The sequence below is a fragment of the Pantherophis guttatus genome, chromosome 3, assembly GCF_059756535.1.
Source record: "Pantherophis guttatus breed Tessera chromosome 3, ASM5975653v1, whole genome shotgun sequence".
In the NCBI taxonomy this organism is placed as follows: domain Eukaryota; kingdom Metazoa; phylum Chordata; class Lepidosauria; order Squamata; family Colubridae; genus Pantherophis; species Pantherophis guttatus.
In genome coordinates, this window is record NC_142065.1 from 161,482,847 (window position 1) to 161,504,120 (window position 21,274).

Here is a 21,274-nt window from a genome sequence, read left to right on the forward strand (position 1 = left end):
CCTGACAAGGCTCAAGGTTGACTCAGCCTTTCAACCTTCCAAGATTAGTAAAATGAGGACCCAGAGTGTTGGATGCTGACATTGTAAACTGCCCAGAGAGTGCTGTAAAGCACTATGGGATGGGATGTAAATCTAAGCGCTATTGCTATTGCTTCTTATCTCTAATAATTATATTAAGTGTGTATTATTAAGAGGGAAACTTTACCCAATCATGAGAATGCTACATCCTTCCAGTAGGAAGCTTGTCGACCAAATAACACTTTGAAGAAAGGAAGAAAGAAACATATGGCAAAATCATATACATGCTTTCAGTTTCAGTAATTAAAGCACAGCTGATCATATTTTTTTTAAAAAAGCAATCACAGCTATACTTTTTAAATACGTTGTTTCCAGATTGACTGTAAATGCCATGAGATTAAATGTTTACCTGTATTCATATTCACAATAGTAATATTTGTAGATATAGTATTCTTTCAGCATCTGTAAAAATGCTGACCCTGTAATAAATCAGATAAAGTATACAGTGTATAATCAAGCATTATGACAATAATGATAAAAACATACAGTCCAATTTTACAAAGCAAAAATAAAACAATTTTATAAACACAAATATATGATTTTTTTTAAAATCATAGAATCAATAAACTCTAACCCTTAATCTTGTGATTCTTGGTTGCTTTTGAAATGTAGAAAACTATATTCCCATGAGTTCATTGTCAGCATTTCTTTTTCTCATTGCAGGAATTTCCTGCCATGCCTTCCAATTTCCCGGGTTTATCCAGAGGTGGGCTGCTGCTGGTTCGAACCGGTTTGGGCCAACCGGTAGTTCTGGCCAGTGGCTGGGCCCGCCCACCCTCCCTTGTGCTATCCTGTCTTATATAATTGTCATTTTTTCGATGCCTCATGCATGGTGGAAGGCGTGTGCATGAGCAAAGCCAGCGTGCGTGCGTGCATTTTTGGTTCTGGGCAAACCAGTTGTTACAGTATGTGATGCCCACCTCTGGGTTTATCCTAGCTTGTGTTTCACTCAGCCCATCTTAGTACTGTACTAGTATGGTTAGGGTTAGGGTTAGAGTTAATCCTAATCCTAACTCTTGAGGCTTCTGTAGAGCATAACCTCACAGGATGCACAGTGTCATGTAGTTCCATGCCACGGTGAACTAAGAAGCTGTAAGGCTTCTTAGTATATTTTCTTAATAGTTTTAAAAATCAATCCTCCCTTAGTTACTTAAAATGACATAACAACTTATTATTATATGAATATCTGTGTACAGTACATGTGTATTCATATATGTATACACACTAATTAGATATCTTCCACTGCATTGTGGTTTAGTTCCTAGTCAGCAGCTCCCTATGAGATTCTATATCCTGATTGATTAGTAGATGAGTAGCTGTATATGATTACATGAATGGTCAGCAACAAAGATCCATACTGTTTGCTGAAGAACTTTATAACTATTCTTACTAGTTGCTTATGTACATAGATAAAAGGGCAAGCACTGCTTCAAAACAGTATGACAGTATTTTTTCCCCCTTTCACTAAGGCAGCGGAAATTGAACAATACACTGGAGTATTTTCCATAAGAGGCTATATCAAAAGCCAGGGGTATTATTGTAGTGTATTGACTTGGTGTCAGATTCATTTATTTTCTCATTTACCATCATTTATTTCCTGATTCACAATGATCAATCCATTCAAACACCCATCCACCCATCCATCCATCCGCCCATCCATCCGTGTATTTATTAGGTTTATAACTCATCATAATTTTTTAAAAAGCATTAGTGATTAGCTAATTTATAGTTAAAGTCTATCCAAACAAGGATAGTTTGGGATTGTACAAAGCAGAAATAACAGTGAAATCTCGATGCATGTATTAGTTTGTTTATAAAAATTTGTACAGCGCTTTAATCTGAAAATACTCTAAGAAGTATATCTTTATACTTTATACTTCATACTCCAGGAGCTACAGAATAAATACTGTAACTGGGAGTGAAGGAGACTCAAGGAATATAAAAAGAGAAGAAGTGTGTTGATGTTAGAGAAAGCAAAAGTTGCTACACTAATGGAATCAGGCTCATATAATTACAATATGACATCAAAAATTGAGGTTAGGGAAATTATAAAAAAACACATACAAAATGAGCATTTAATTTTATTACAAAACTTGGCAAAGACATTAATCATTTCAATATGCTGTCACATTATTTCTCCCAACAGACAACCAAGAATCTATCTGCATATGTGAAAACCTGATAAAGTGCTACATTCATTATGTTTCTAAAGTTATCCTTAACTCTCTCTAGATACAGTGATTAACTTTGAAACAAGACAACTTTGAAAGAATGCAATTCACCTTCATGAATTAAGAAGGAGTTTGAAGATCAGGAATATAAAGGAAGTCTGTAAAGAATGCATAATACCTATTGTATATATTGAACGCTTACTCAAACTTCTACTTCCCCTTTGCTCACAGTTTATCTTTCATCTCCAGTGGAAACATCAAAACTGAGCTTTTAAAAAGAGTTGGTGTATTGTTCATTCATCCACCCTTCTCCTGCCTGAGTAGCAACTATTCTCATATCTTACATAAAAGAATGTATTTTCTCTCCAAAAACAATGTTTTGTAAGGCCCCTTTTAAACAGATGGAGGTCATTTATCCCCAGTTCTTTGAAAATAAAAAAGGTAATTGCATGGTAAACCATAACCCAGAATAGGATGGGGGGGAGCAGAACAGTTGTGAGGCTCTAATTGAATTTTTTTTTCCTTGTCATTTCTTAGTGAAAGCATGAAGCCAATATTTAACATCCTTTGGGCCCTTGCAAAAGTGTTTTGCGAACTCCAGGCTCTTGCCTACCCTTTTACCAGGCATACAAAGTGATTCTGTTGCTTAGTGATCTCATTTCAGTCTTCCTCTCTCCAAAGACAAGGAGAGTGGCTTGTTTTTGCTTTGCTGAACAATTAATTTCCTCTTCATCTAATAATCCCACTTTCAAAGGTCAGGTGCACACAGTAGGCAAGCAGTTTCTACTGTCTGTATGGTTCAGCGCACAAACATTTCATACTCGCAAAGGTTAGAGTCTTCATAGACAGGGTATGCACAATTTTAAGCCCTCCAGTGCTAAAAAGCCTAGTCCATTAAAGCTTCCATGAAATGTAGTTTCCCTTGAGATGCCTTAATTGAAAGAGGTACAGGTATTTACTGACCCTGAATGAACTCAATCAGGTCACAGAGCAGATGTTCCTAAAATTGCACCACCACCCCTCCCAGCGAACTGAGAGTGCTTAGCACAACCTTTGATCAGAGAAAATGCTCTGCGGTGTAATGGCATTTATTTACAACTTCCGAGAGGGATTGAGAAGCTTCCCCTTACTATATAGAGTGACATTCAAAAATGGAGAAGAGATGTTGCTGTTAGATTAGAAGCTCCTCAACCTGCTCTCATGCTTCAGTTTACCACTAATACTTATAAGAATGTAGATCCCATTGCAAGGCAGCTATGTTAGTGAAAATAAAACAAATACTCCTCAAATAAAATCTCCACCAAAAGACCAAAGTAAAAATAGTGTGAAGCTAACCTTCCTCGGCAGAGAGCAACAAAAGGTGAATTAGAGTTAAGACACAAAAAGAGGTCACTTCATCAAACTTTAGACTGCAGTCAGAGTAAATATTGTGTGTGCTTAGAAACAATGCAATCCTTGATGGAGAGATATTAGTGTACACCTCCAGCTTCTACGCTGCAACCAGTTCCTGAAGATCAGTAGTGGGATTCAGCCAGTTCGCACCCCTTCGGGAGAACCGGTTATTAACTTTCTGAGCAGTTTGGCAGACTGGTTGTTGGAAGAAATCATTAGGGCAGAGAACCAGTTGCTAACTTACTTGAATCCCACCACTGCTGAAGATGTTAGTCTCAAGTACAGTAGATGTAACAAAAGCACATGTCACACTAGGATGTGAAGCTTGAGGAATAGAATTTGATGCCGCCTATTAAAATAACAACTAAAATTTGCTCAAGAGGAGGAAGTTATTGGCTACTGTTTGAAAGACACAATCTATTATAGTATCAATAAGTTGCAGCCAAACAGAAGTGATCCTTCACTAATGAAATATAATACCAGCAAAATCTGGAGATGTTGCGAATATCCACAGCTTCTGCCTTTGATTCGGCTTCAATATTACTGTAACTAGGCAATTATAATCTAGAAAGAAAGCTGTTTGGGTGTGTTTGTGTTACGTTTTCTTCTAATTATTTTAATATTTTATAAACATTGTAATTTACTTTCTAGCATATTAAAACATATAATAAACAACTATAATTATACATACTGTGATTATTAATGTAGAGAACTTATATCTGCACAGAAACTACCATTAATAAAATTTTAATTAATGTTTGAACTTCACCACAAATGTTTTTATCATTGAATTCTAAAAAATAAAATTTAGAAACATGCTGAACAGAACAATGATTTTTAAAAGATTTGTCACTCATGTTCTAGGATATTTATTTCTCTAATATAACTTTTTGCTGCATACTATTAAAAAACAGTTGTTTTAATTCTAAAGCACAAGATTTTTTTCTGAAAATGAAATTAATCCAACAGTGTCTTCCAGCAGAGATGATGAAGAATCTACTTTCAATAGACATACTCTGTTTAGCAAATGGATATAATAAAACAACAAGTTATGAGCCTGTTCACAATGGCAAATCTTTCCAATAAAGAAAATCAATGACTTGACAATTACTTTATAAATATTAATGAACATACAGGCATGTGTTGCTTCAGACCTGATTTCCTTCCTTGGCACCCATGTAGAAATGTTGCAACATGAACATGAGATTTAAAAGCATCTACTATTTGCAATCCACAAATTCATTTGTGTTTCTCCAACAAGCTGAGCTCCTATTATAAGTTTACAGTACCAGAATCTAATAAATCTGGAAATACCTCTCCTCTCCCTTAATTTTACTTTCCCCAGAATTAGTCAAGATTCCTTCTGAGCTGCTTTTTCCACCCCCAGTTTTTTGGGTTTCAGATTTCATTTATTAGACCATTGCCTAAGCTATGTGTTTTCTTCTTGTCTCCCAAAGTTGTTCTCACAGGCCATTACTGTCACTGCGTTTTTGTATTTACCAGATGAGGTCTTATTTTTGAACTTTCAGACTTACCATAGCTTGCCAAGTTCTTATCAGTAAGCTAACTGTGCATGTCCACATTCTTCCACTTTCTTCAATCTTTCTTTGTTCTCCGGCCAGAAGAGGTGGCCGGCAGGAACGTTGCCAAGATGTAATTAATTAGCTAGTGAGATGTTTTATTTTCTTTATAACAAATAAATGAGTTTTTCTTGGAAAACATATCTTCGGGTTTATTTTCTTAATGTATACTTCAAGAAAAGGTCACGATCCATTTCTCTAAATCAAGGTGCAATTACCCAAAAGCAGAATGGGATTAATCAGCACCCTGACAATTACAGTTGGGACTACAAGAATTCCTAGTCATTATCTGAAATCTACACCATTCTAGGTCAGTGAGTATTTCTTCAGAAAAGTAGACAGAAAAAATTATATGTCAGATGTCCTGCAGCCTGCTATGATCCTGAAAGTCACAACGTTTTCAGTTTCCTGGAAATGTATGTATGTCTCAAATATTAGTCTCCCCAGTGGAATGTCTCTTCCCCTCAAATTTCTGAGTGGGACTTTAACTGTACAAAATAGAGGCATAGCTAAGATGGAGATTTTTATTTTTTTGCAAAAGGAAATACAGCTCAGTCTTCAATCCTAGAGCTGCATGCCCTGAGGCTTTGGGTGCCATTTTATGTCGATCAACTCTATGTAATACGTACTGCAGAGGATGATTTGGTTGCATTAGTAATGAAAAATGTGTGTGCAGATTTCATAGATGCATTGCTGCATATATGAATTGTAAAACCTCTCAGGAGAGAAACATGATTAGCAGGATAGGAAAAGCAATTCAGAAGCAAATGGAGCTCAGAGGTCTCCTTTAAAACCAAAACTTCTTGACAGTAAATGTTACAGGTGCCAAAACTAATTATCTATACAACTATCTTTTGAATAGATATGATTAAATGCATTTGAAAAAAATCTGGGCATAATATTTCTTGGCTTAATGAGCTAAATGTGTTATGTCACCAAATGCATTTTTAAACTCTAATAAAAAAGCTGCTTCCACAGACATAGTTTTTTTCGAAATTGTGCAATCTTTATTTGTAAGGTTTGATAGGAGGTTTGCTTACATAAATATGCTTGTCTACACAATCTATTCTCAACTTCCTCTCTCCTCCTCTCTATGTAGTGTGTCAAAACTGAAGATTTACTGCCTTAATTTAGCATTGTTTCATGTTTTGTCCAAGCTGGTTCAGAATCTTGGTTTATTCTGATCTTCAGAATCAATTTAGATTTAAAGGAGTTATGGGGAATTAATTGACTTCAGTGTATTCTTTCTGGTGTACAAAACATCTTCAGGGAATGATAGCATGGAAAGAAAATACCCAGCCTTACATCCATGCATGAGGCTCAAGGGATATGCAAATTTTATTAATTAATGTATGTCACACAAGAATAATCTAATATATAATTTCTATTGATTCCTCACTTCCCATTTGCAACACTACTCCTACCTACTCAATAGAGGTCAAAAACAAGCTTTGCAATTAGCTTCCTCATTTATGCTTCTTCACTACTTTAAATGCAAAAGAGAAATGAGTTAATGATGCCCTGGTACATGTTTTTAACTATAGCTGAAAGTTATAATATTAATGGAAAGTAATACATACTTTGTAGCCATAATAACTCATGGAAAAGAGCAGAAATAATACCCTGTTACTAGCTGATAAACAACTTTATTCAGACTTTGTTACAGTAGGCAAGATTCATAGCATACACAGTCAGTCTGACTAAATGAAGTAGATAAATGCAGAAGGCAGCCCTCCTTGTAAGTTAGAACAACTCAGTTTTTCAAATGTTCCATGATAAATTCTGAACATTTTTTTTCATATATTAAAGTGTAAATAGCTTTCAGCTCAATATATGCAGTTTAAATAAGAATGAGAGAGAAAAGGAGTATTAGCAACAAGTATATTATTAATAATTTACTTTTGACTGTTCATATCAATTAATAATAGTTTAAAAACTCAATTGCCAAATGTGTGTGTGCTGTTAAGTAGTCTTCACACTACCGCTCTAATAAAAATACTTGTTGATATCAAGCATACAGTTAATCTTCCTGAAGTTCACCAGAATCTGAATGTACATTTAGCATTTACAGTATATAGACATTGCAATTTCTGTTGACATTGTAATGTAAATAGATTCTTCTCCATCACAGCATAAATATCATGGCATTTCATCATAAGTGTTCTAGCTTTCTCTTGTTGTCATAAATATATAATTTATGATGCACCTTAAATAGATAAGGTCACTTGGTCTGTGTAATGACCAGTGATGGGTTAACCAAAACAATAATTTTCTCCTTAAGGTCACAAGATGGTTGCATCTCAGATCTATCATATCCCTCTGTCAGGGTTCCGACCATGCTCTAATTAAATCATGAGCCTCCAGCCAAGTTTCAAAAGAAATCCAGTTATTTATTAGGAGCGTCATGTCGGCACATTCCAAGTGAAGCCAATTTCTGACCCCACATAATGAACCTCTGAACCTGTTTCCCCTCCCCCCCAAGGTGTGCCATCAGTCATGTTCTCCAACGAAGCAATTTCGCGAGTTGTAGAGATCACTCCCCTCCTGCCACTGTGGGTAACTGCGGAGACGGCCTTGACAGAGTTATGGCCAGAATGAGCTTTTGTTTTGACTAATGTGCTGCCTCGACACAGCTGCAGAGTTCGTTTTCCCATCCCCCTTGCCTATGGCAAATCAAGTGCAGACCAGGGATGCTTTGCGAGTTGACATCCCTCCATATTTCATAGATTATTCCACAGTAGCTTTTTTACAGAACTCGAAGCATTTGAAGCATTGTCAAGAACAAGTCATTTGTTCATAGTCAGGAACTCAGCTATTTCCCACTATTTCCCACTTATTTCCTGTACTGTTGAACTGCTCCACTGTGCAAGTTGAACAATTTATCAGCATGTAACATAACAATGCTTCACTTTAGTTTTAATATAGCAACCATATTTGAGTTGAAAACAACCTGACAACCATTAAATAGCAGCAGAGTTTGAATTTTCTGCAGGGGTACCCTGTCACTGGATGCTCATCTGAATGTTTGATTTCCAAATATAATAGCCCTAGTCTTGAAGATTGCTTTTTCCTATTCTTGGTATATATATTTATGATTATATTTTCCACATTTCTTTCATGCCACAATCCAGAAACTCTTGGCAGCTTAAAGTATAAAAACCAAATAAAGCATCTATAACAACTATAAAAACAGCAAAGCATTAAAATATTTATTTCTTTATCAGCAAAATATAAATTTGGTATAAAATGGTTTGTCGTGAATGCGATTGCTTGAGGGCTCCTGGATTGGAGCTGAAAGGTGAAAGGGAGCAGAATGCCCCCTCCCACGTGTTGGGGTAGACCAGGTGTCTCAATAAACACTTAATCTTTTCCCTGGCTCAAACTGATGAAGGGAGGAAAACTTGTGGCTCAGAAGGTTAATTCAACTGCCTAACATGCAGGAAGCCCAAGTTTGAATCCAAGTAAAGGTATGGCTAGCTGATGAAAGCTAAAAAGCTTGAAATAGATCTATACTAGTGTCCCTTTATTTCTTTATTAGCAATATATAAATTTGATATATATATATATATATATATATATATATATATATACATATATATATACATATATATATATATATATATATATATATACACATATACATATATGTGTGTGTGTGTGTGTGTGTGTGTGTGTGTAGGTCTTTGGTTATTCGGGTCTTCTCCCACGTAAAATTGGAAGTGTCTTGGCGACGTTTCAACGAAGTCTCATTCGTCATCTTCAGGCTGGTGTTCTCGGCTTCGTGCTTCCAGGAGCAAAGCTTGCTCCTGGAAGCACGAAGCCGAGAACACCAGCCTGAAGATGACGAATGAGACTTCGTCGAAACGTCGCCAAGACACTCCCAATTTTACGTGGGAGAAGACCCGAATAACCAAAGACCTACATACAAACACCCGCGAAAACCTGAGAAAACATATATATATATACACACATACACACACACACACACACACACACACACACACACACACACACTATTCCCTGTTGCATATTGTTATTTATTTAAGAAATAATAGTTCATTATTAATGTCTATCGAGATTCTTAGTCATCCAGGTCATGGTTGTCCCAAAGGTGCTTTTTCAAAAGGCAACTCGGTTTTGTTTTTTCTTGACGACATTTTGCTTCTCATCCAAGAAGCTTCTTCAGTTCTGGACAGTTCAGCAAAAGGAGCTTCTTGGATGAGAAGCAAAATGTCTTCAAGGAAAAACAAAATCCAATTGCATTTTGAAAAAGCACTTCTGGGACTTCATTATTAAACATTGTCATGAAATTTATTCTGCTTTTTATATACACAGTTTAGGATAGGAGAGCCCCATTAACAGAAGGACAAAGAAGGTCCATATAGGCAAGTCTGCTACTTTTTGAAACATCTAAAATAATATTAATTATCATCAAAAACATGCAAAGTAATTTTGCTTTGGTCACATCTTGGTCATTCAAAATTTTAATGAGATAAACTAATGCAAAGTCCCATTGCACCTGCAGGTTTTCCAGGCTTCCCTTTTAAATGCATATTTCACTTTTAAAACTCTAAAATAAACTTTGATGAAATAGAAAGCATTCTGCCAAGTGACAGGTTGTTTTCATCAAGAATCCCGAACAGTTCTTACATTCTCCCACTCCTCAGGAGAGTTTGCTTGTTACTGAGCTACCAATCTAATCTGCACTGTTTACTTGTGCTTAGAAATTTGACAAAATCTCTGCCGCGTTTTTTAAGCTTAGCTATGGAGAAAGAATGGGCTAAAGGGAAAGACCCTTCAGAATGAGAATGCTGATTCAGTAAATAAATCTTCAAATCTTTTCTTATGTATAAAGGTATGTATAGAATTATTTTTAGAGTGCTCTGTAAAGATCGTAAATCTATAGCCTAACTTTCTTGCAACATTGCTCAAGAGAAAAATCAAAATGTTATGATTTCCTGTCCTTCACTTTAATTGTCATTAGCTATTTTATAAAAATAATAAGCTAGAATTTATTGACAAGCAATGTAGCACTGAGTCACAGTCAACTAATTTTATTCCCAATACCAACTAACATAGTAATTACACAAAAGGGTACTTGTTTTCTTGCATCAAGTGTCTGTATATTTGTGTGGATGCATATATACACACACACACACACATGAATTCATTTGAATTCTCACACATATATACATGCATCCTCTCACAGAACTTTTTTATTATTATAATAGAGAATCAAACCCAAGATGTCTTCAAAAATCACTGCCTGGGGTTGCTGCTACATCTGCTGTTACAAATAAGGATAACATATCTAAATCAGTCTTTTCTAACAATGTGTGCTAGATGTGCTCTAAAAGTTTCCTAGGCAGTTTGACCAATAGCTAGGAATTCTGGAGCTGGAGTCCCAACAAATTTGCCAGGAATCAGGTAAGGGAAGACTACAGTAAACCATTTGAGAGAAGCAAAACTGTAATTTTTAACATGATGGAAAAAGAAAACAGTAAAGAAATAATGACAACTTGGGAAAACAAGACATGGTACATCAAGAAAGCCAACAGGAAAGGAAACTAGTATTACTAAGCGACATAAACCTTGAATAGCCAGCTACCCAGATTTTGAAGTTTCAAAAAGTTTCAAAAAGAAATTTATGTCCTTGACTAGCATACATATCTAGATGTAATACTCTAATTACATATTTACAGGATTTTGCATTGTACCAGTGAAATTGGGCTTTTGCTTTCCTGGGAACAGGAACAATTGAACAGAAATTCAATAAAGAACACAGAACTCATTTTTAAAAAGGAAAAAAAAAGGAAAGAAACAAATTGGAGAGAAATCCAACACTGGCATACTCAGAAATCTAAGAACAGGCTTTTTGTGGATATAGCTGGGCTTTACAAAGCATAAGAATTATGTTGACTGCATCTTATTGGCTTTTGTATTTTGGCCAGAAGCAGCCGTTAGACACAATAAGCTTAGCCTCAGCCTTATACTTTATGGTTTGAATTTCCCAGTATTTTACTGACTGAATAAGGCCAAGGGAAAATAAACAAACAAAAATGCCCCATTCACGGAATCAGTTTCAAGAGAGAGAGAACAAACGAACAGGGGAACATACTCAGCTATATATTCTAGGGAGAGAATTGTAATGAATCTTATAAATACTTCTCCAGGGTGTAATTACCTATTTGGTCAGATTTTCACTTGGAATGACTCTGTGATCCATAGGAACAAATTATCATCAAATAAACTCTGTTTACATGCAGGGACCAGGGGAACAGAACCTTTAAGAATTATGACACCTCATAAAACAAAAAGTGAAAAGGCTGTTGACTTTACTTTAAAATAAATGGAGCTCTCCCTTGTCCTCCTGCATGCTGTGTTTTCCTCATATTCAGACTCTTTGTGGGATGACAGTTTTGCTAACAGGCCATTGCTTGATAAAGCCAAGGAGCACTATTCAGTAAGCCATTATTAAAATAAATTATTCTCTTTGTCCCCTTTTCTATGGCAATAAAGGTTTTATGCAGCAGTATTATTGTATAATCAGGAATAGTTCCTCCTTTGAAGCCAATATCTACAGTTGCTTCATACACATGCCATGCCTTCAAGTCCAATTTTAGAAACAATATTGGTGCATTTAGCGGTGATGGTGTGCTTTGCTGTGGGATAAGGAAAGCAACCAATAATTATTCCATTCTTTTAAATCATTTTATCATTACAATTGTATTGATTGTGGAACATCTTTCTATATACTTCTACAAAGAAGAGTTCCATTGTAATGAATTTGATTATATGAAATATAATTGCAAAACATTCCTTCATTCTCACAATTGCGAGCCCTTGATATTGTATATGATCATATCTGTTAGACAATTTGGTATGTTCTGATAATTGAACTTTTGAAGCAACAGCAAGAGGTTTCGTTATGAAAAAGCCTTATAAGCAATTTCTCGGTTTATATTTTAAATCTCATGTGATCACTTTTCTGGACACATGATTTATTAATTGTTTTAAAATACAGTGTTAATATATTTTATTTTATTTTATTCAATCATGTCTGCTTCTTAAAGACTGCCTGGAGAGGTCCGTGCAGTTTTTTGGCAAGATTTTTCAGAAGTGCTTTTCCGTTGCCTCCTTCCTAGAGCTGAGGGAAAGTGACTGGCCCAAGATCACCCAGTTTCCTTTGTATGCAAGGCAGGACTAACACTCATGGCCTCCCAGTTTATAGCCTAATGGCTTAACCACCGCACTAAACTGGCTCTTAATAAATAATACAATGTAATCCACCATGAGTATAATTTATCCTATTGTCTTCTTTGCGTCTTTTTTTAAAACATCAATAAACATAAGTTAAAATTTAAAACAACAGTACTGGTGGCATCTTCCCATGTTTTCACATTAGCACAAGTTATAAGAACCTTACCTGTTCCGGGAAACAATTGGTACACACCCCTTCAAGAGACATATGGTCTCTGCTTCTCAAATTATAAGCTTGCGATTCTAAGCCCAATAATGTGAAAGGAAGTCTCACCAAAACTGAGGTGAATTTGCTTCCAAGTCCACATGCATAACAAAAAACAAATAGAACACAAATAGAAATGTGCCAATATAAATGAAAGCACAGCAGTTTTCTTTCGTCTGTGCATATCTCAGTTTAAATATCTGAAGCTTTCTGGTTTTACACAAGCATGCCAACTGCGCAAATGCAATTTCAGATCCTAATACAAAATTATATCTCTTCTTCAGCAATAGTACCAAATGATGCATAAATAATGAAGAGGGCATCTTTTTAAAGAGATTCAATACCCTGAGCTTTTTGCCAGTGCATAATCAATTACCATTCATTAATGGGAGAATCTACATAAAAGAAAAATTGTGTTGTACAACTAGCTATTTTTTATATTATCTTCCACATATATCTCATTAAAGCAGCCATATCAACTGCTTTCCGGTACTGAAATATCTTAATGCATGAAGAAGCTGACTGACATTCTTACAGAAGGAATTCTTTGTATATTGTTTCATATGGAAACCAACACTGCAGTTCTGCAAAAAGGCACTTGGGAAATGCAGATGGAAAAACAGAGATGTTCAAACACAGCTGCTTTTGAGTAAGCTGTGAAACGGGAGCTTTTCCTCCACATATTTTTAAACCAGTATTTCTGTTCAAACCATGTGCCTGAATATATACTTACAGTATCTCCTCTTTGCACCTGTTGTTTTTTTTCACAAATAGGAGACAATTCATGGACTAAATGATGACTTGGGAATATTGGCATCATCTCTCTTCATTTAATAAAAATTCTCTATAGGGCCAGATGCTTTAGAAAGTAAGTCATATTTTAGAGCCCAGGAAAGTCATCTTAAGTTTCTGACAAAGCTAATGCAAAGCTAAAAATGTGAACTGAAAAATCATTTTGTCCTCAAAACAAACATGTACCGTGTTTTATTCCAATTTGGTTGGGTGATGTAAAGGAGCAAATCAATGGAACATATCTCAGTTGTAAAAACAATCCAAAAATAACAGAATAACAAAGTTGTAAGGGATCTTGGAGATCTTCTAATCTAGTCCAACCCTCTGCTCTATAGGAAACCCTATACCATTTCAGACAAATAGTTGTCCTATCTCTTCTTAGAAACCTCCAGTGTTGGAGCACTCACCAACTTCTAGAAGTTGTTCTACTAATTAATTGTTCATTGTTCAATTGTTTAAAATAAATCTATTTGGTTTAATAACAACAACAATAATGAAAATAGATGAATGTGCCTAATCTTTCTAGGTCCAATCTGAATTGCTGCATTGAACAGGGGAGTTTGACTCAGTAGCCCAATAACCCTTTCTATTTCTATGACTTTAACTATGTTAGAACACCAGTGCAAGAACTGAGAAGACTCTGGTTCTTTCTTCATGTGTGGCTTATATAAGGAGCATGGATTAGCTGTCAGATCAGCTTCTGCTCAAATGCAAAGATAATAGAACTCAAGTGGTTGATTGATAGAAACTCCTGCCCTGTCACACTTCCTAGAATCTCCTACCAGGCAACAAGGCACCATGATTAAAAATAACAAATCCTGCAGTGAGAAAAGAACAAGGATTGAAAATAATATCATTTACTTTACCACTAAAGTCAGTTGTAGAGACCATTGTCTGGCGACATGGAAGGATGGATTCCAGTCATCAGAAAGCTGATACAGGGAGTAAAGGGCTCGAGTTGGAAAGTCTAAATGTCCCATATCCTACGTCTCATCACAGATCTTTGAAACTGTATGTTGAATATTCCAAACACATTACCCAACATTGCTTCAGCTCTTTCCATACTGCAAGGAAAAGGTGGTGAGAGTAAGTCATCCATATAAAAAAGTTTCAGAAAAGTCAAGTAATATCAATGTATTGTTTTGAATATGGTTTCTTCTCTTTGGTGTAAGACATTAGGCATTAAAATAGCAAGACAAAAATAATAGTTATGAGGCTCAAGAAAAGTGTTAGGTGAACATACAATATCTCAGCTACCTCCTGTAGGCCATAAAATGGAAACATATCCATTCTTTGAAGAAAGCCTACACTTTGAATCCTGCATCATAGATGAATATAGAGGCTGTGGTCTACAATGGACAGAACTTCTGTTATATATGACTTCCTCCTAGGCTGCAGTAAAGTAACTAATCTTGTCAAAATGTGTACCTGTGTGAGCTTTTTCACATAATAAATGCAAGTTGAAAATAACACTTTGGAGAGTTTAGGTTTACAGCTGTGACAGATATGAAGCACAAGAAAAATGATCTCAGAAAATGACCTTCGCCATTAGATGCGAGTTGAGTGTTTCTGAATAAGCCAATTTTCAGATTTACATTTAAGTCCAATTGTATACATTATAAGAGTTTAATGTTCAGAAAATTTTGAACCCCTAAAATATTTTCAGAACATAATTTTACATGGTTTGTATCCATTGTGCTTATATTATTTTTATTTTAAATTACTATTGCATTTCTTTTAAAACAGCAATTATGGTTTTTCTGCAATTACGTTTTTCAAACCTTTTCAAAGCACATATTTAAATGTTGATTTTAGTTTCTATGCAAATAAATTGCATGTGTTGGGGGATTTTTTAAAGGCATGAACTCTATTAGAATGGTGGGGTTCATATTGGATGCACAATCCTCAAGGTGCAGATAGTTTATTTTAAAAATAAATTTGTAAAGAATGAAAACCTCAATACTCTCAATGCCATAAGACATTGTAATGTTACAGCTACAATTCTTTTTCCTTTCTACTTTATTTCCTTTGTTGAATTTTTTTTTAAAAAAGTTACAGCCTTCTAGGTACATCAAGCTGTAGAAGATAATGAGTAAATAGAGACATGATTTCACTGAAGATATACAGATACTGTCTTCAGAACATTTAGAAGTATCCCATTGCCCACCCCCTCCTCCCCGGTAAAGATTCTTGCAAAAGAATCCAAGAATAAGGATTTGTTTCATCCTTAGCAGCATCTATGCAAAAGCTGGTGATATACAGTAAGTAGATCAGTCAGATCTCTAGAGCAAGCACCAAACTTATTTCTTTCTATGGTGCTCCAAGCTAATTCAGGAACTGAATGTAGATCTGTAGTCTATTGTTGTTCATTCCTTCTTTTCTTAGAGTTTCCTGCCATATAAAATAATGAAATAATAAGATCTAAGGACTTGGGGAATGCTTTGCTGCCAACTGCAGAAACATTTTCTGTGCATTGGCATACATTCTCAAAGGAAGCTGGGATGGTCTTTGAAGTAGTTGATCCAAAACCTCAGAAGGACTCATCCATGTCAGAACTCTTGAGCACTATGAATTGCATGGATCTAATAAATAGTCTCTTTCTATGCTGACTGTCTGTAGGCACAAGATATGGATGTGATATCAGAGACTTCATGATATAGTACCCAGACTCTTGCCAGTAACTTCAATGCAAAAAAAAAGGTGCAGGACTAATACCAAGGCTTATTTAACTCTCCCCTAAGAAACTAAAGATTATATGAAATAAAAATGTCTTTTAGGTATAGAATCTGAGATTGTATCATTACAACAATAATGTGCAAAGAAGACTTGAAATTCTACTCTTCAAAGTTAACAGTCTCCCAACAAAATGTGTTTTAAATAATTATTTTGTTGATTTTCATACATTATTGTAATTAGACACATTTATCAATTCCATTCATTTATGTACAGTTTCATTGATTCTGCTTCAAGTTTACAAAGTAGTAGAAGTTCAGCGAAAACATTGGAAAAAGTACAAATTGAAAACTGAACGTGTTCAAGCTTCTTACTTATTGCAAACATGTAAGAATCCTGCTCTCTTATGATCTTATTTGATTCTTTTAATGAGATGTGGCAAAATTTTTGAAAAGTGGGATCATAGTCATCCTCACAGAAGCTATCACATGTCACAAGAAAGGATGGATGTGATTAATAGGGTGGAGAACATGCAAACCCATTTATATTATTAAAAATTTGCAGATAATTATTAATTAACCCAAGTTCAAAACAGCTTACTCCTCTTTCTTGGCAGCTAGACTCTAACCCCATTTAGGTTAATAACTAAGCTACATTATCAGCCATCCCTTACCTCTCCCCTTCCTCCCTTACCCACAAAGAATTTGCACTAAATCTACAATATTTAAGAAATTGGAATAGAAGTTGTGGTGCATAAACACACAATAAGGTAGAATAGAATGAAGAGGAGAATTAGCTATAACAAAGAAAAGTGGTTGTGAATATGAAGAAGGAAGAATACTGATAATTTATTTATTGTTTATTTATTGGTTCGATTTATATGCCGCCCTTCTCCGGAGACTCAGGGCGGCTTACAATGCATTAAGCAAGAGCGTTCATACTTTTGTATATACCTGCTTAGTAGGGCTTTTGGCCCCTCCCTAAGCGGTGTTCTTTTTATACAAAGTCAGCTTATTGCCCCCACAATCCGGGTCCTCATTTTACCTACCTCGGAAGGATGGAAGGCTGAGTCAACCTTGAGCCTGGTAAGATTTGAACTTGCAGTAATTGCAGGCAGCTGCCAGCTAAGTGCTACTTAACAGCACTTTAGTCCGCTGCGCCACCATGGTCATGGAGAAAGAGTTGCAAAAATGTTGGGAAAAGTTATGTGAAAGGAATCATAAAAAGATATATGGGTAAAGGAATAGAGAAAGAGATAGTTGTGATGGGGTGGGGCGGGGAATCATGTCTACAGAATAAAAGAATGCATGAGAAGGTAAGAGATATGGATAAATGGGGCAAAGGATTTGGAGTATATGCAGGCATGGCAACTACTGTACTTTTCTGGGGTAAAAACTGCAGATAGAATGAACATATGCTGTGTTTGCTGATTAAGCAGCAAAAATATGTTATGAAAGCTGGCTCTCAGATTGATAAGAAGCTTAGTAGCCTTTTTCAAACCAAACAACAAATTCAGTCTCCCCCTTTTATAAAAGGAACACACTTCCATCCCTTTACAATGAAAAAGTACCAGGGAAAAGAAGCATAATCTTCCTATCTCAATTTTCTTATATAGAAGATTTTGCAGATGAAAGTAGAATAGTTGCCAAAAATTTTGGATTGTATTATGGATGGATGGGTTACGTTTATGCATTCTGCAGTCAATGATATTCTCCGCAAGGTTGCAACTTTAAAGCAAATACAACCAATTAAGATATTCTTGATAAAGCTAAAATTGCAAATAACAAAAACTAATGTAAAATAAATAACTGATATATTGTTATTCTTCATAAAGTCTTTGGAATAATTGTTATTTAAAAAAATATCAACAGCTAAAACCATGGAGGCCAACCTGATTTTTATCCAGAAACTATTCCATAGCATAGGTCCTGCCACTGAATACCTTCATCTTAAACCTTACTAAATCAGGGGTCCCCAACCTGTGGGCCATGGCCCACTACTGGGCCATGGCTTATTGGCATTGGTCTATGTGAGTGGATAGCTAGTGCCGCCAACCCAGAAAGGTTGGGGAATTCTGAACTAAGTGGCCAGCAGCAGAGTGGCCAGCAGCCAGAAAGCAAAATAACCCATAAGGAATGGCCATTTGAAGATGTACCCAATAGCTCAATTGGGAGGGAATGAGGCAATGGGCAAAGGAGTATATAGTGGGAGGTGTTGTGCTGACCATTATTCCTGAAGAAATTATCCCTCCCGAAAAATGGTGTCAGTCACTGATCTGGGACATATGAGGAGAATGTAACAGATTCAGTGACTGAGGATCTTGGATGAGGTGGATTATCTAATTATCTGCATTGGTCAGTTTAATGGGTGACCTGTGATAGAACCTGAATGGAGTTGGGATGATCAGAGTAACAGAATAACACAACAAAATAATGGAGATGGAAGGGACCTTGGAGATCTTCTAATCCACCCATCTTCTCAAGTAGGAAACCTACAGGTTCTCTCAGTGGTTCAATATCAATGATCATGATATTCTTCTGGATCATTGGTAAAGGTAAAAGGTCAGGAGCTACACAAATATGGCTTAGCAAAAGTAGAAGCAAGCGGCAGAACAGCAGCAGTAATATAAAAGTCCCAGAGCAAATTATTGAACACTGATTATGACAGCACTGAAAGTTGAGAAGGAAGAAAAAACACACTCCCACTCCTCCACTTTCTGTCACCTTAATAGTTATCTTTACTAGCTTGCTAAATAAAAATCCTAACTGTAGTTCTGCACTAAGTAGGAAATCAGATTGCAAAGAATTATGAGACTTAATATATGAACACACTAGCATAATTCTTTGAGCTATGGAAATTCAAAATATCTGATATCATAAACATATAACTCATAAATGCATGAATACAGCCAGTCTTTTGCACTTGTTCATGTAGCAGGCAATGAGATCAGAGGTCAAGCAATAATTCTTACTATATATCAGCATATTCCCTTAATACACAAGAAGAATTTAACATCGTCAAATATTGTCACTTTTCTGTTAACCAGAATTTGGAAGTAGGGGTGGATCCACCAAATTCAACCATTTCCACTTCATATTTATTATGTGTGTTTTTAAAAAGACACATTCTCTTATTTGTCTTAAGAGAATTGTAATGCTTGTTTATGTTGTGACCATTAACTCATATAGGGTAGTGAGAATTGCTATCCCAATGCAGAAAGCATGCTGAGAAAGTCTAGGTTATGTCCACTGATACTAAGGTTACTTCTAATCAATCATTTTTATCATGTGCTTTTTAAATATATTTAAAATACATGAACAGTATACTTATATACTGTACTTATTGAAGTAATGCAAGAACTATTAAATAAACATCAACCTGGAAAGAAAGAGGGGGTGAGAAAGAACCTCAAGATAGCAACCTTGATTCTGTTTGGTATAAGAGACACCAAAATTGTCAGAGAAATTCTGAGTAGTGTTCAAGATTCTGTTGTTATTATGTCTTATAACCATGAAGTAGTACTCCAATAACCTTGCATTGTCTTTTTTCTGACCTGGCCTGCTTCAAACAGCTGATGATAGATCAAAACATACAGTCAGCTCCCTGGTTTTTCATATATAAAGGACTATCAAAAGAAAACTATACAAAACTGGCAAAAATAAAGATACTATCTTTATTGTATTTATTGTTCACCGTCTTGTGTGCATAAAATTATTATTGTTTGGTAGACAGAAGCATAATTAGTAATAGACAAATCTCTAAAGCAGAACATAATTACAGAATATACAATGTGCTTGTTTTGTTTTATCATACTGAAAATTAAGCACAGGAGACTAGATGCACATTTAGACTAAAACAAAACAATTCTTCTCAGCTGAGATTAAAGTCAGATGAGAAATCCTGCTCCTGAAGTTTGAACTGGAATAATTTTCACCTTTTGCAAATTGTAGAATTCAGTCTCCCAATTTAGGACTGAAATCACAATGGCCTCTATTTCTATATAAGCAGCCTTTAGTTATTTATTTAAAAATGTATATTTTAATTCCTTGACAACAGACTAATGCAGGTTTCCTCAAACTCATTCCCAGATGCAGTCCTTAAAATTCCCAACTACCAGCAATTATGTTGGCTGAAAATTCAACAAATCTGGAAGACACGCTTTGGAGAAACTTGGATTTTATGAATAGCACCTGAAAAACTCTTTCTATCCAAAAAAATAAGTGCTTGCATTCTGGGGCTTGAATTGCCCTAAAATGTGTCATGAATTTATCAGTCAGATTAGGAAAATTATTATAATAGTCTACTGCCATGGGCAGAATATTAGGTTTCTCTTATTCTTGGACTAAAGTACTCCTTGTTAGGCCTATCATATAAACCCGGTTTTAAGTACAGGCAAATTATTACCATTTCATCGCTCTTGATAATTAAGAGGGCTGGTGCTAGGGCTTTGGGAGTGGAGAGAAACTAGCACACTGTTTGTAATCCTGACTCAATTTACTCAACCTCTGGTTGTCTCAAACATTGATTAATTTAAGAGCCAACCAGGTCAGGCAGGTGTAGTACATTCTAGAAAGTTCATAGACAGGAAGAAAACAATCATAAGAAACTAATGCACTCCCTTCTTTTTTCCAAGGAGAAAATATGACAACTGACAATAATTAGATATATATTACTTTCTGGGACACCTTTTTATTAGCAAGCTGGGTGGTTTTTGTTTAACTGAAATGTGAAACCATTTAGAAACATTGCCATGGCAGCGAAGTAAGGTATTGATATACTGTACAATTAACCCTGGTAGTAGTTCCTTGAACTCTGGCAAATTTTACTTACCATGATGAGGTAAATAAAATTCTAACTTTTATGACAGGCTAAAAATAAAAGGCCCCAAGGGACAGACAGCACTGATTAAAACTCTGTTGAATGCAAACTGTGAACATACTGTAGTTATCATTAAAGGAACCACAAAATAAGCAGTAAGTAGAATAAAACATTTTTCTCACTCCATGAAGTAACACCTCTTTCTTTTCTTCAATGAAGCTGTTATAAATCAGCAAAACTGAGATGAAATATAAAATGAATTTTCCATCTGGCTACCTTGATATTAAATGATTCGAGTAAATAAC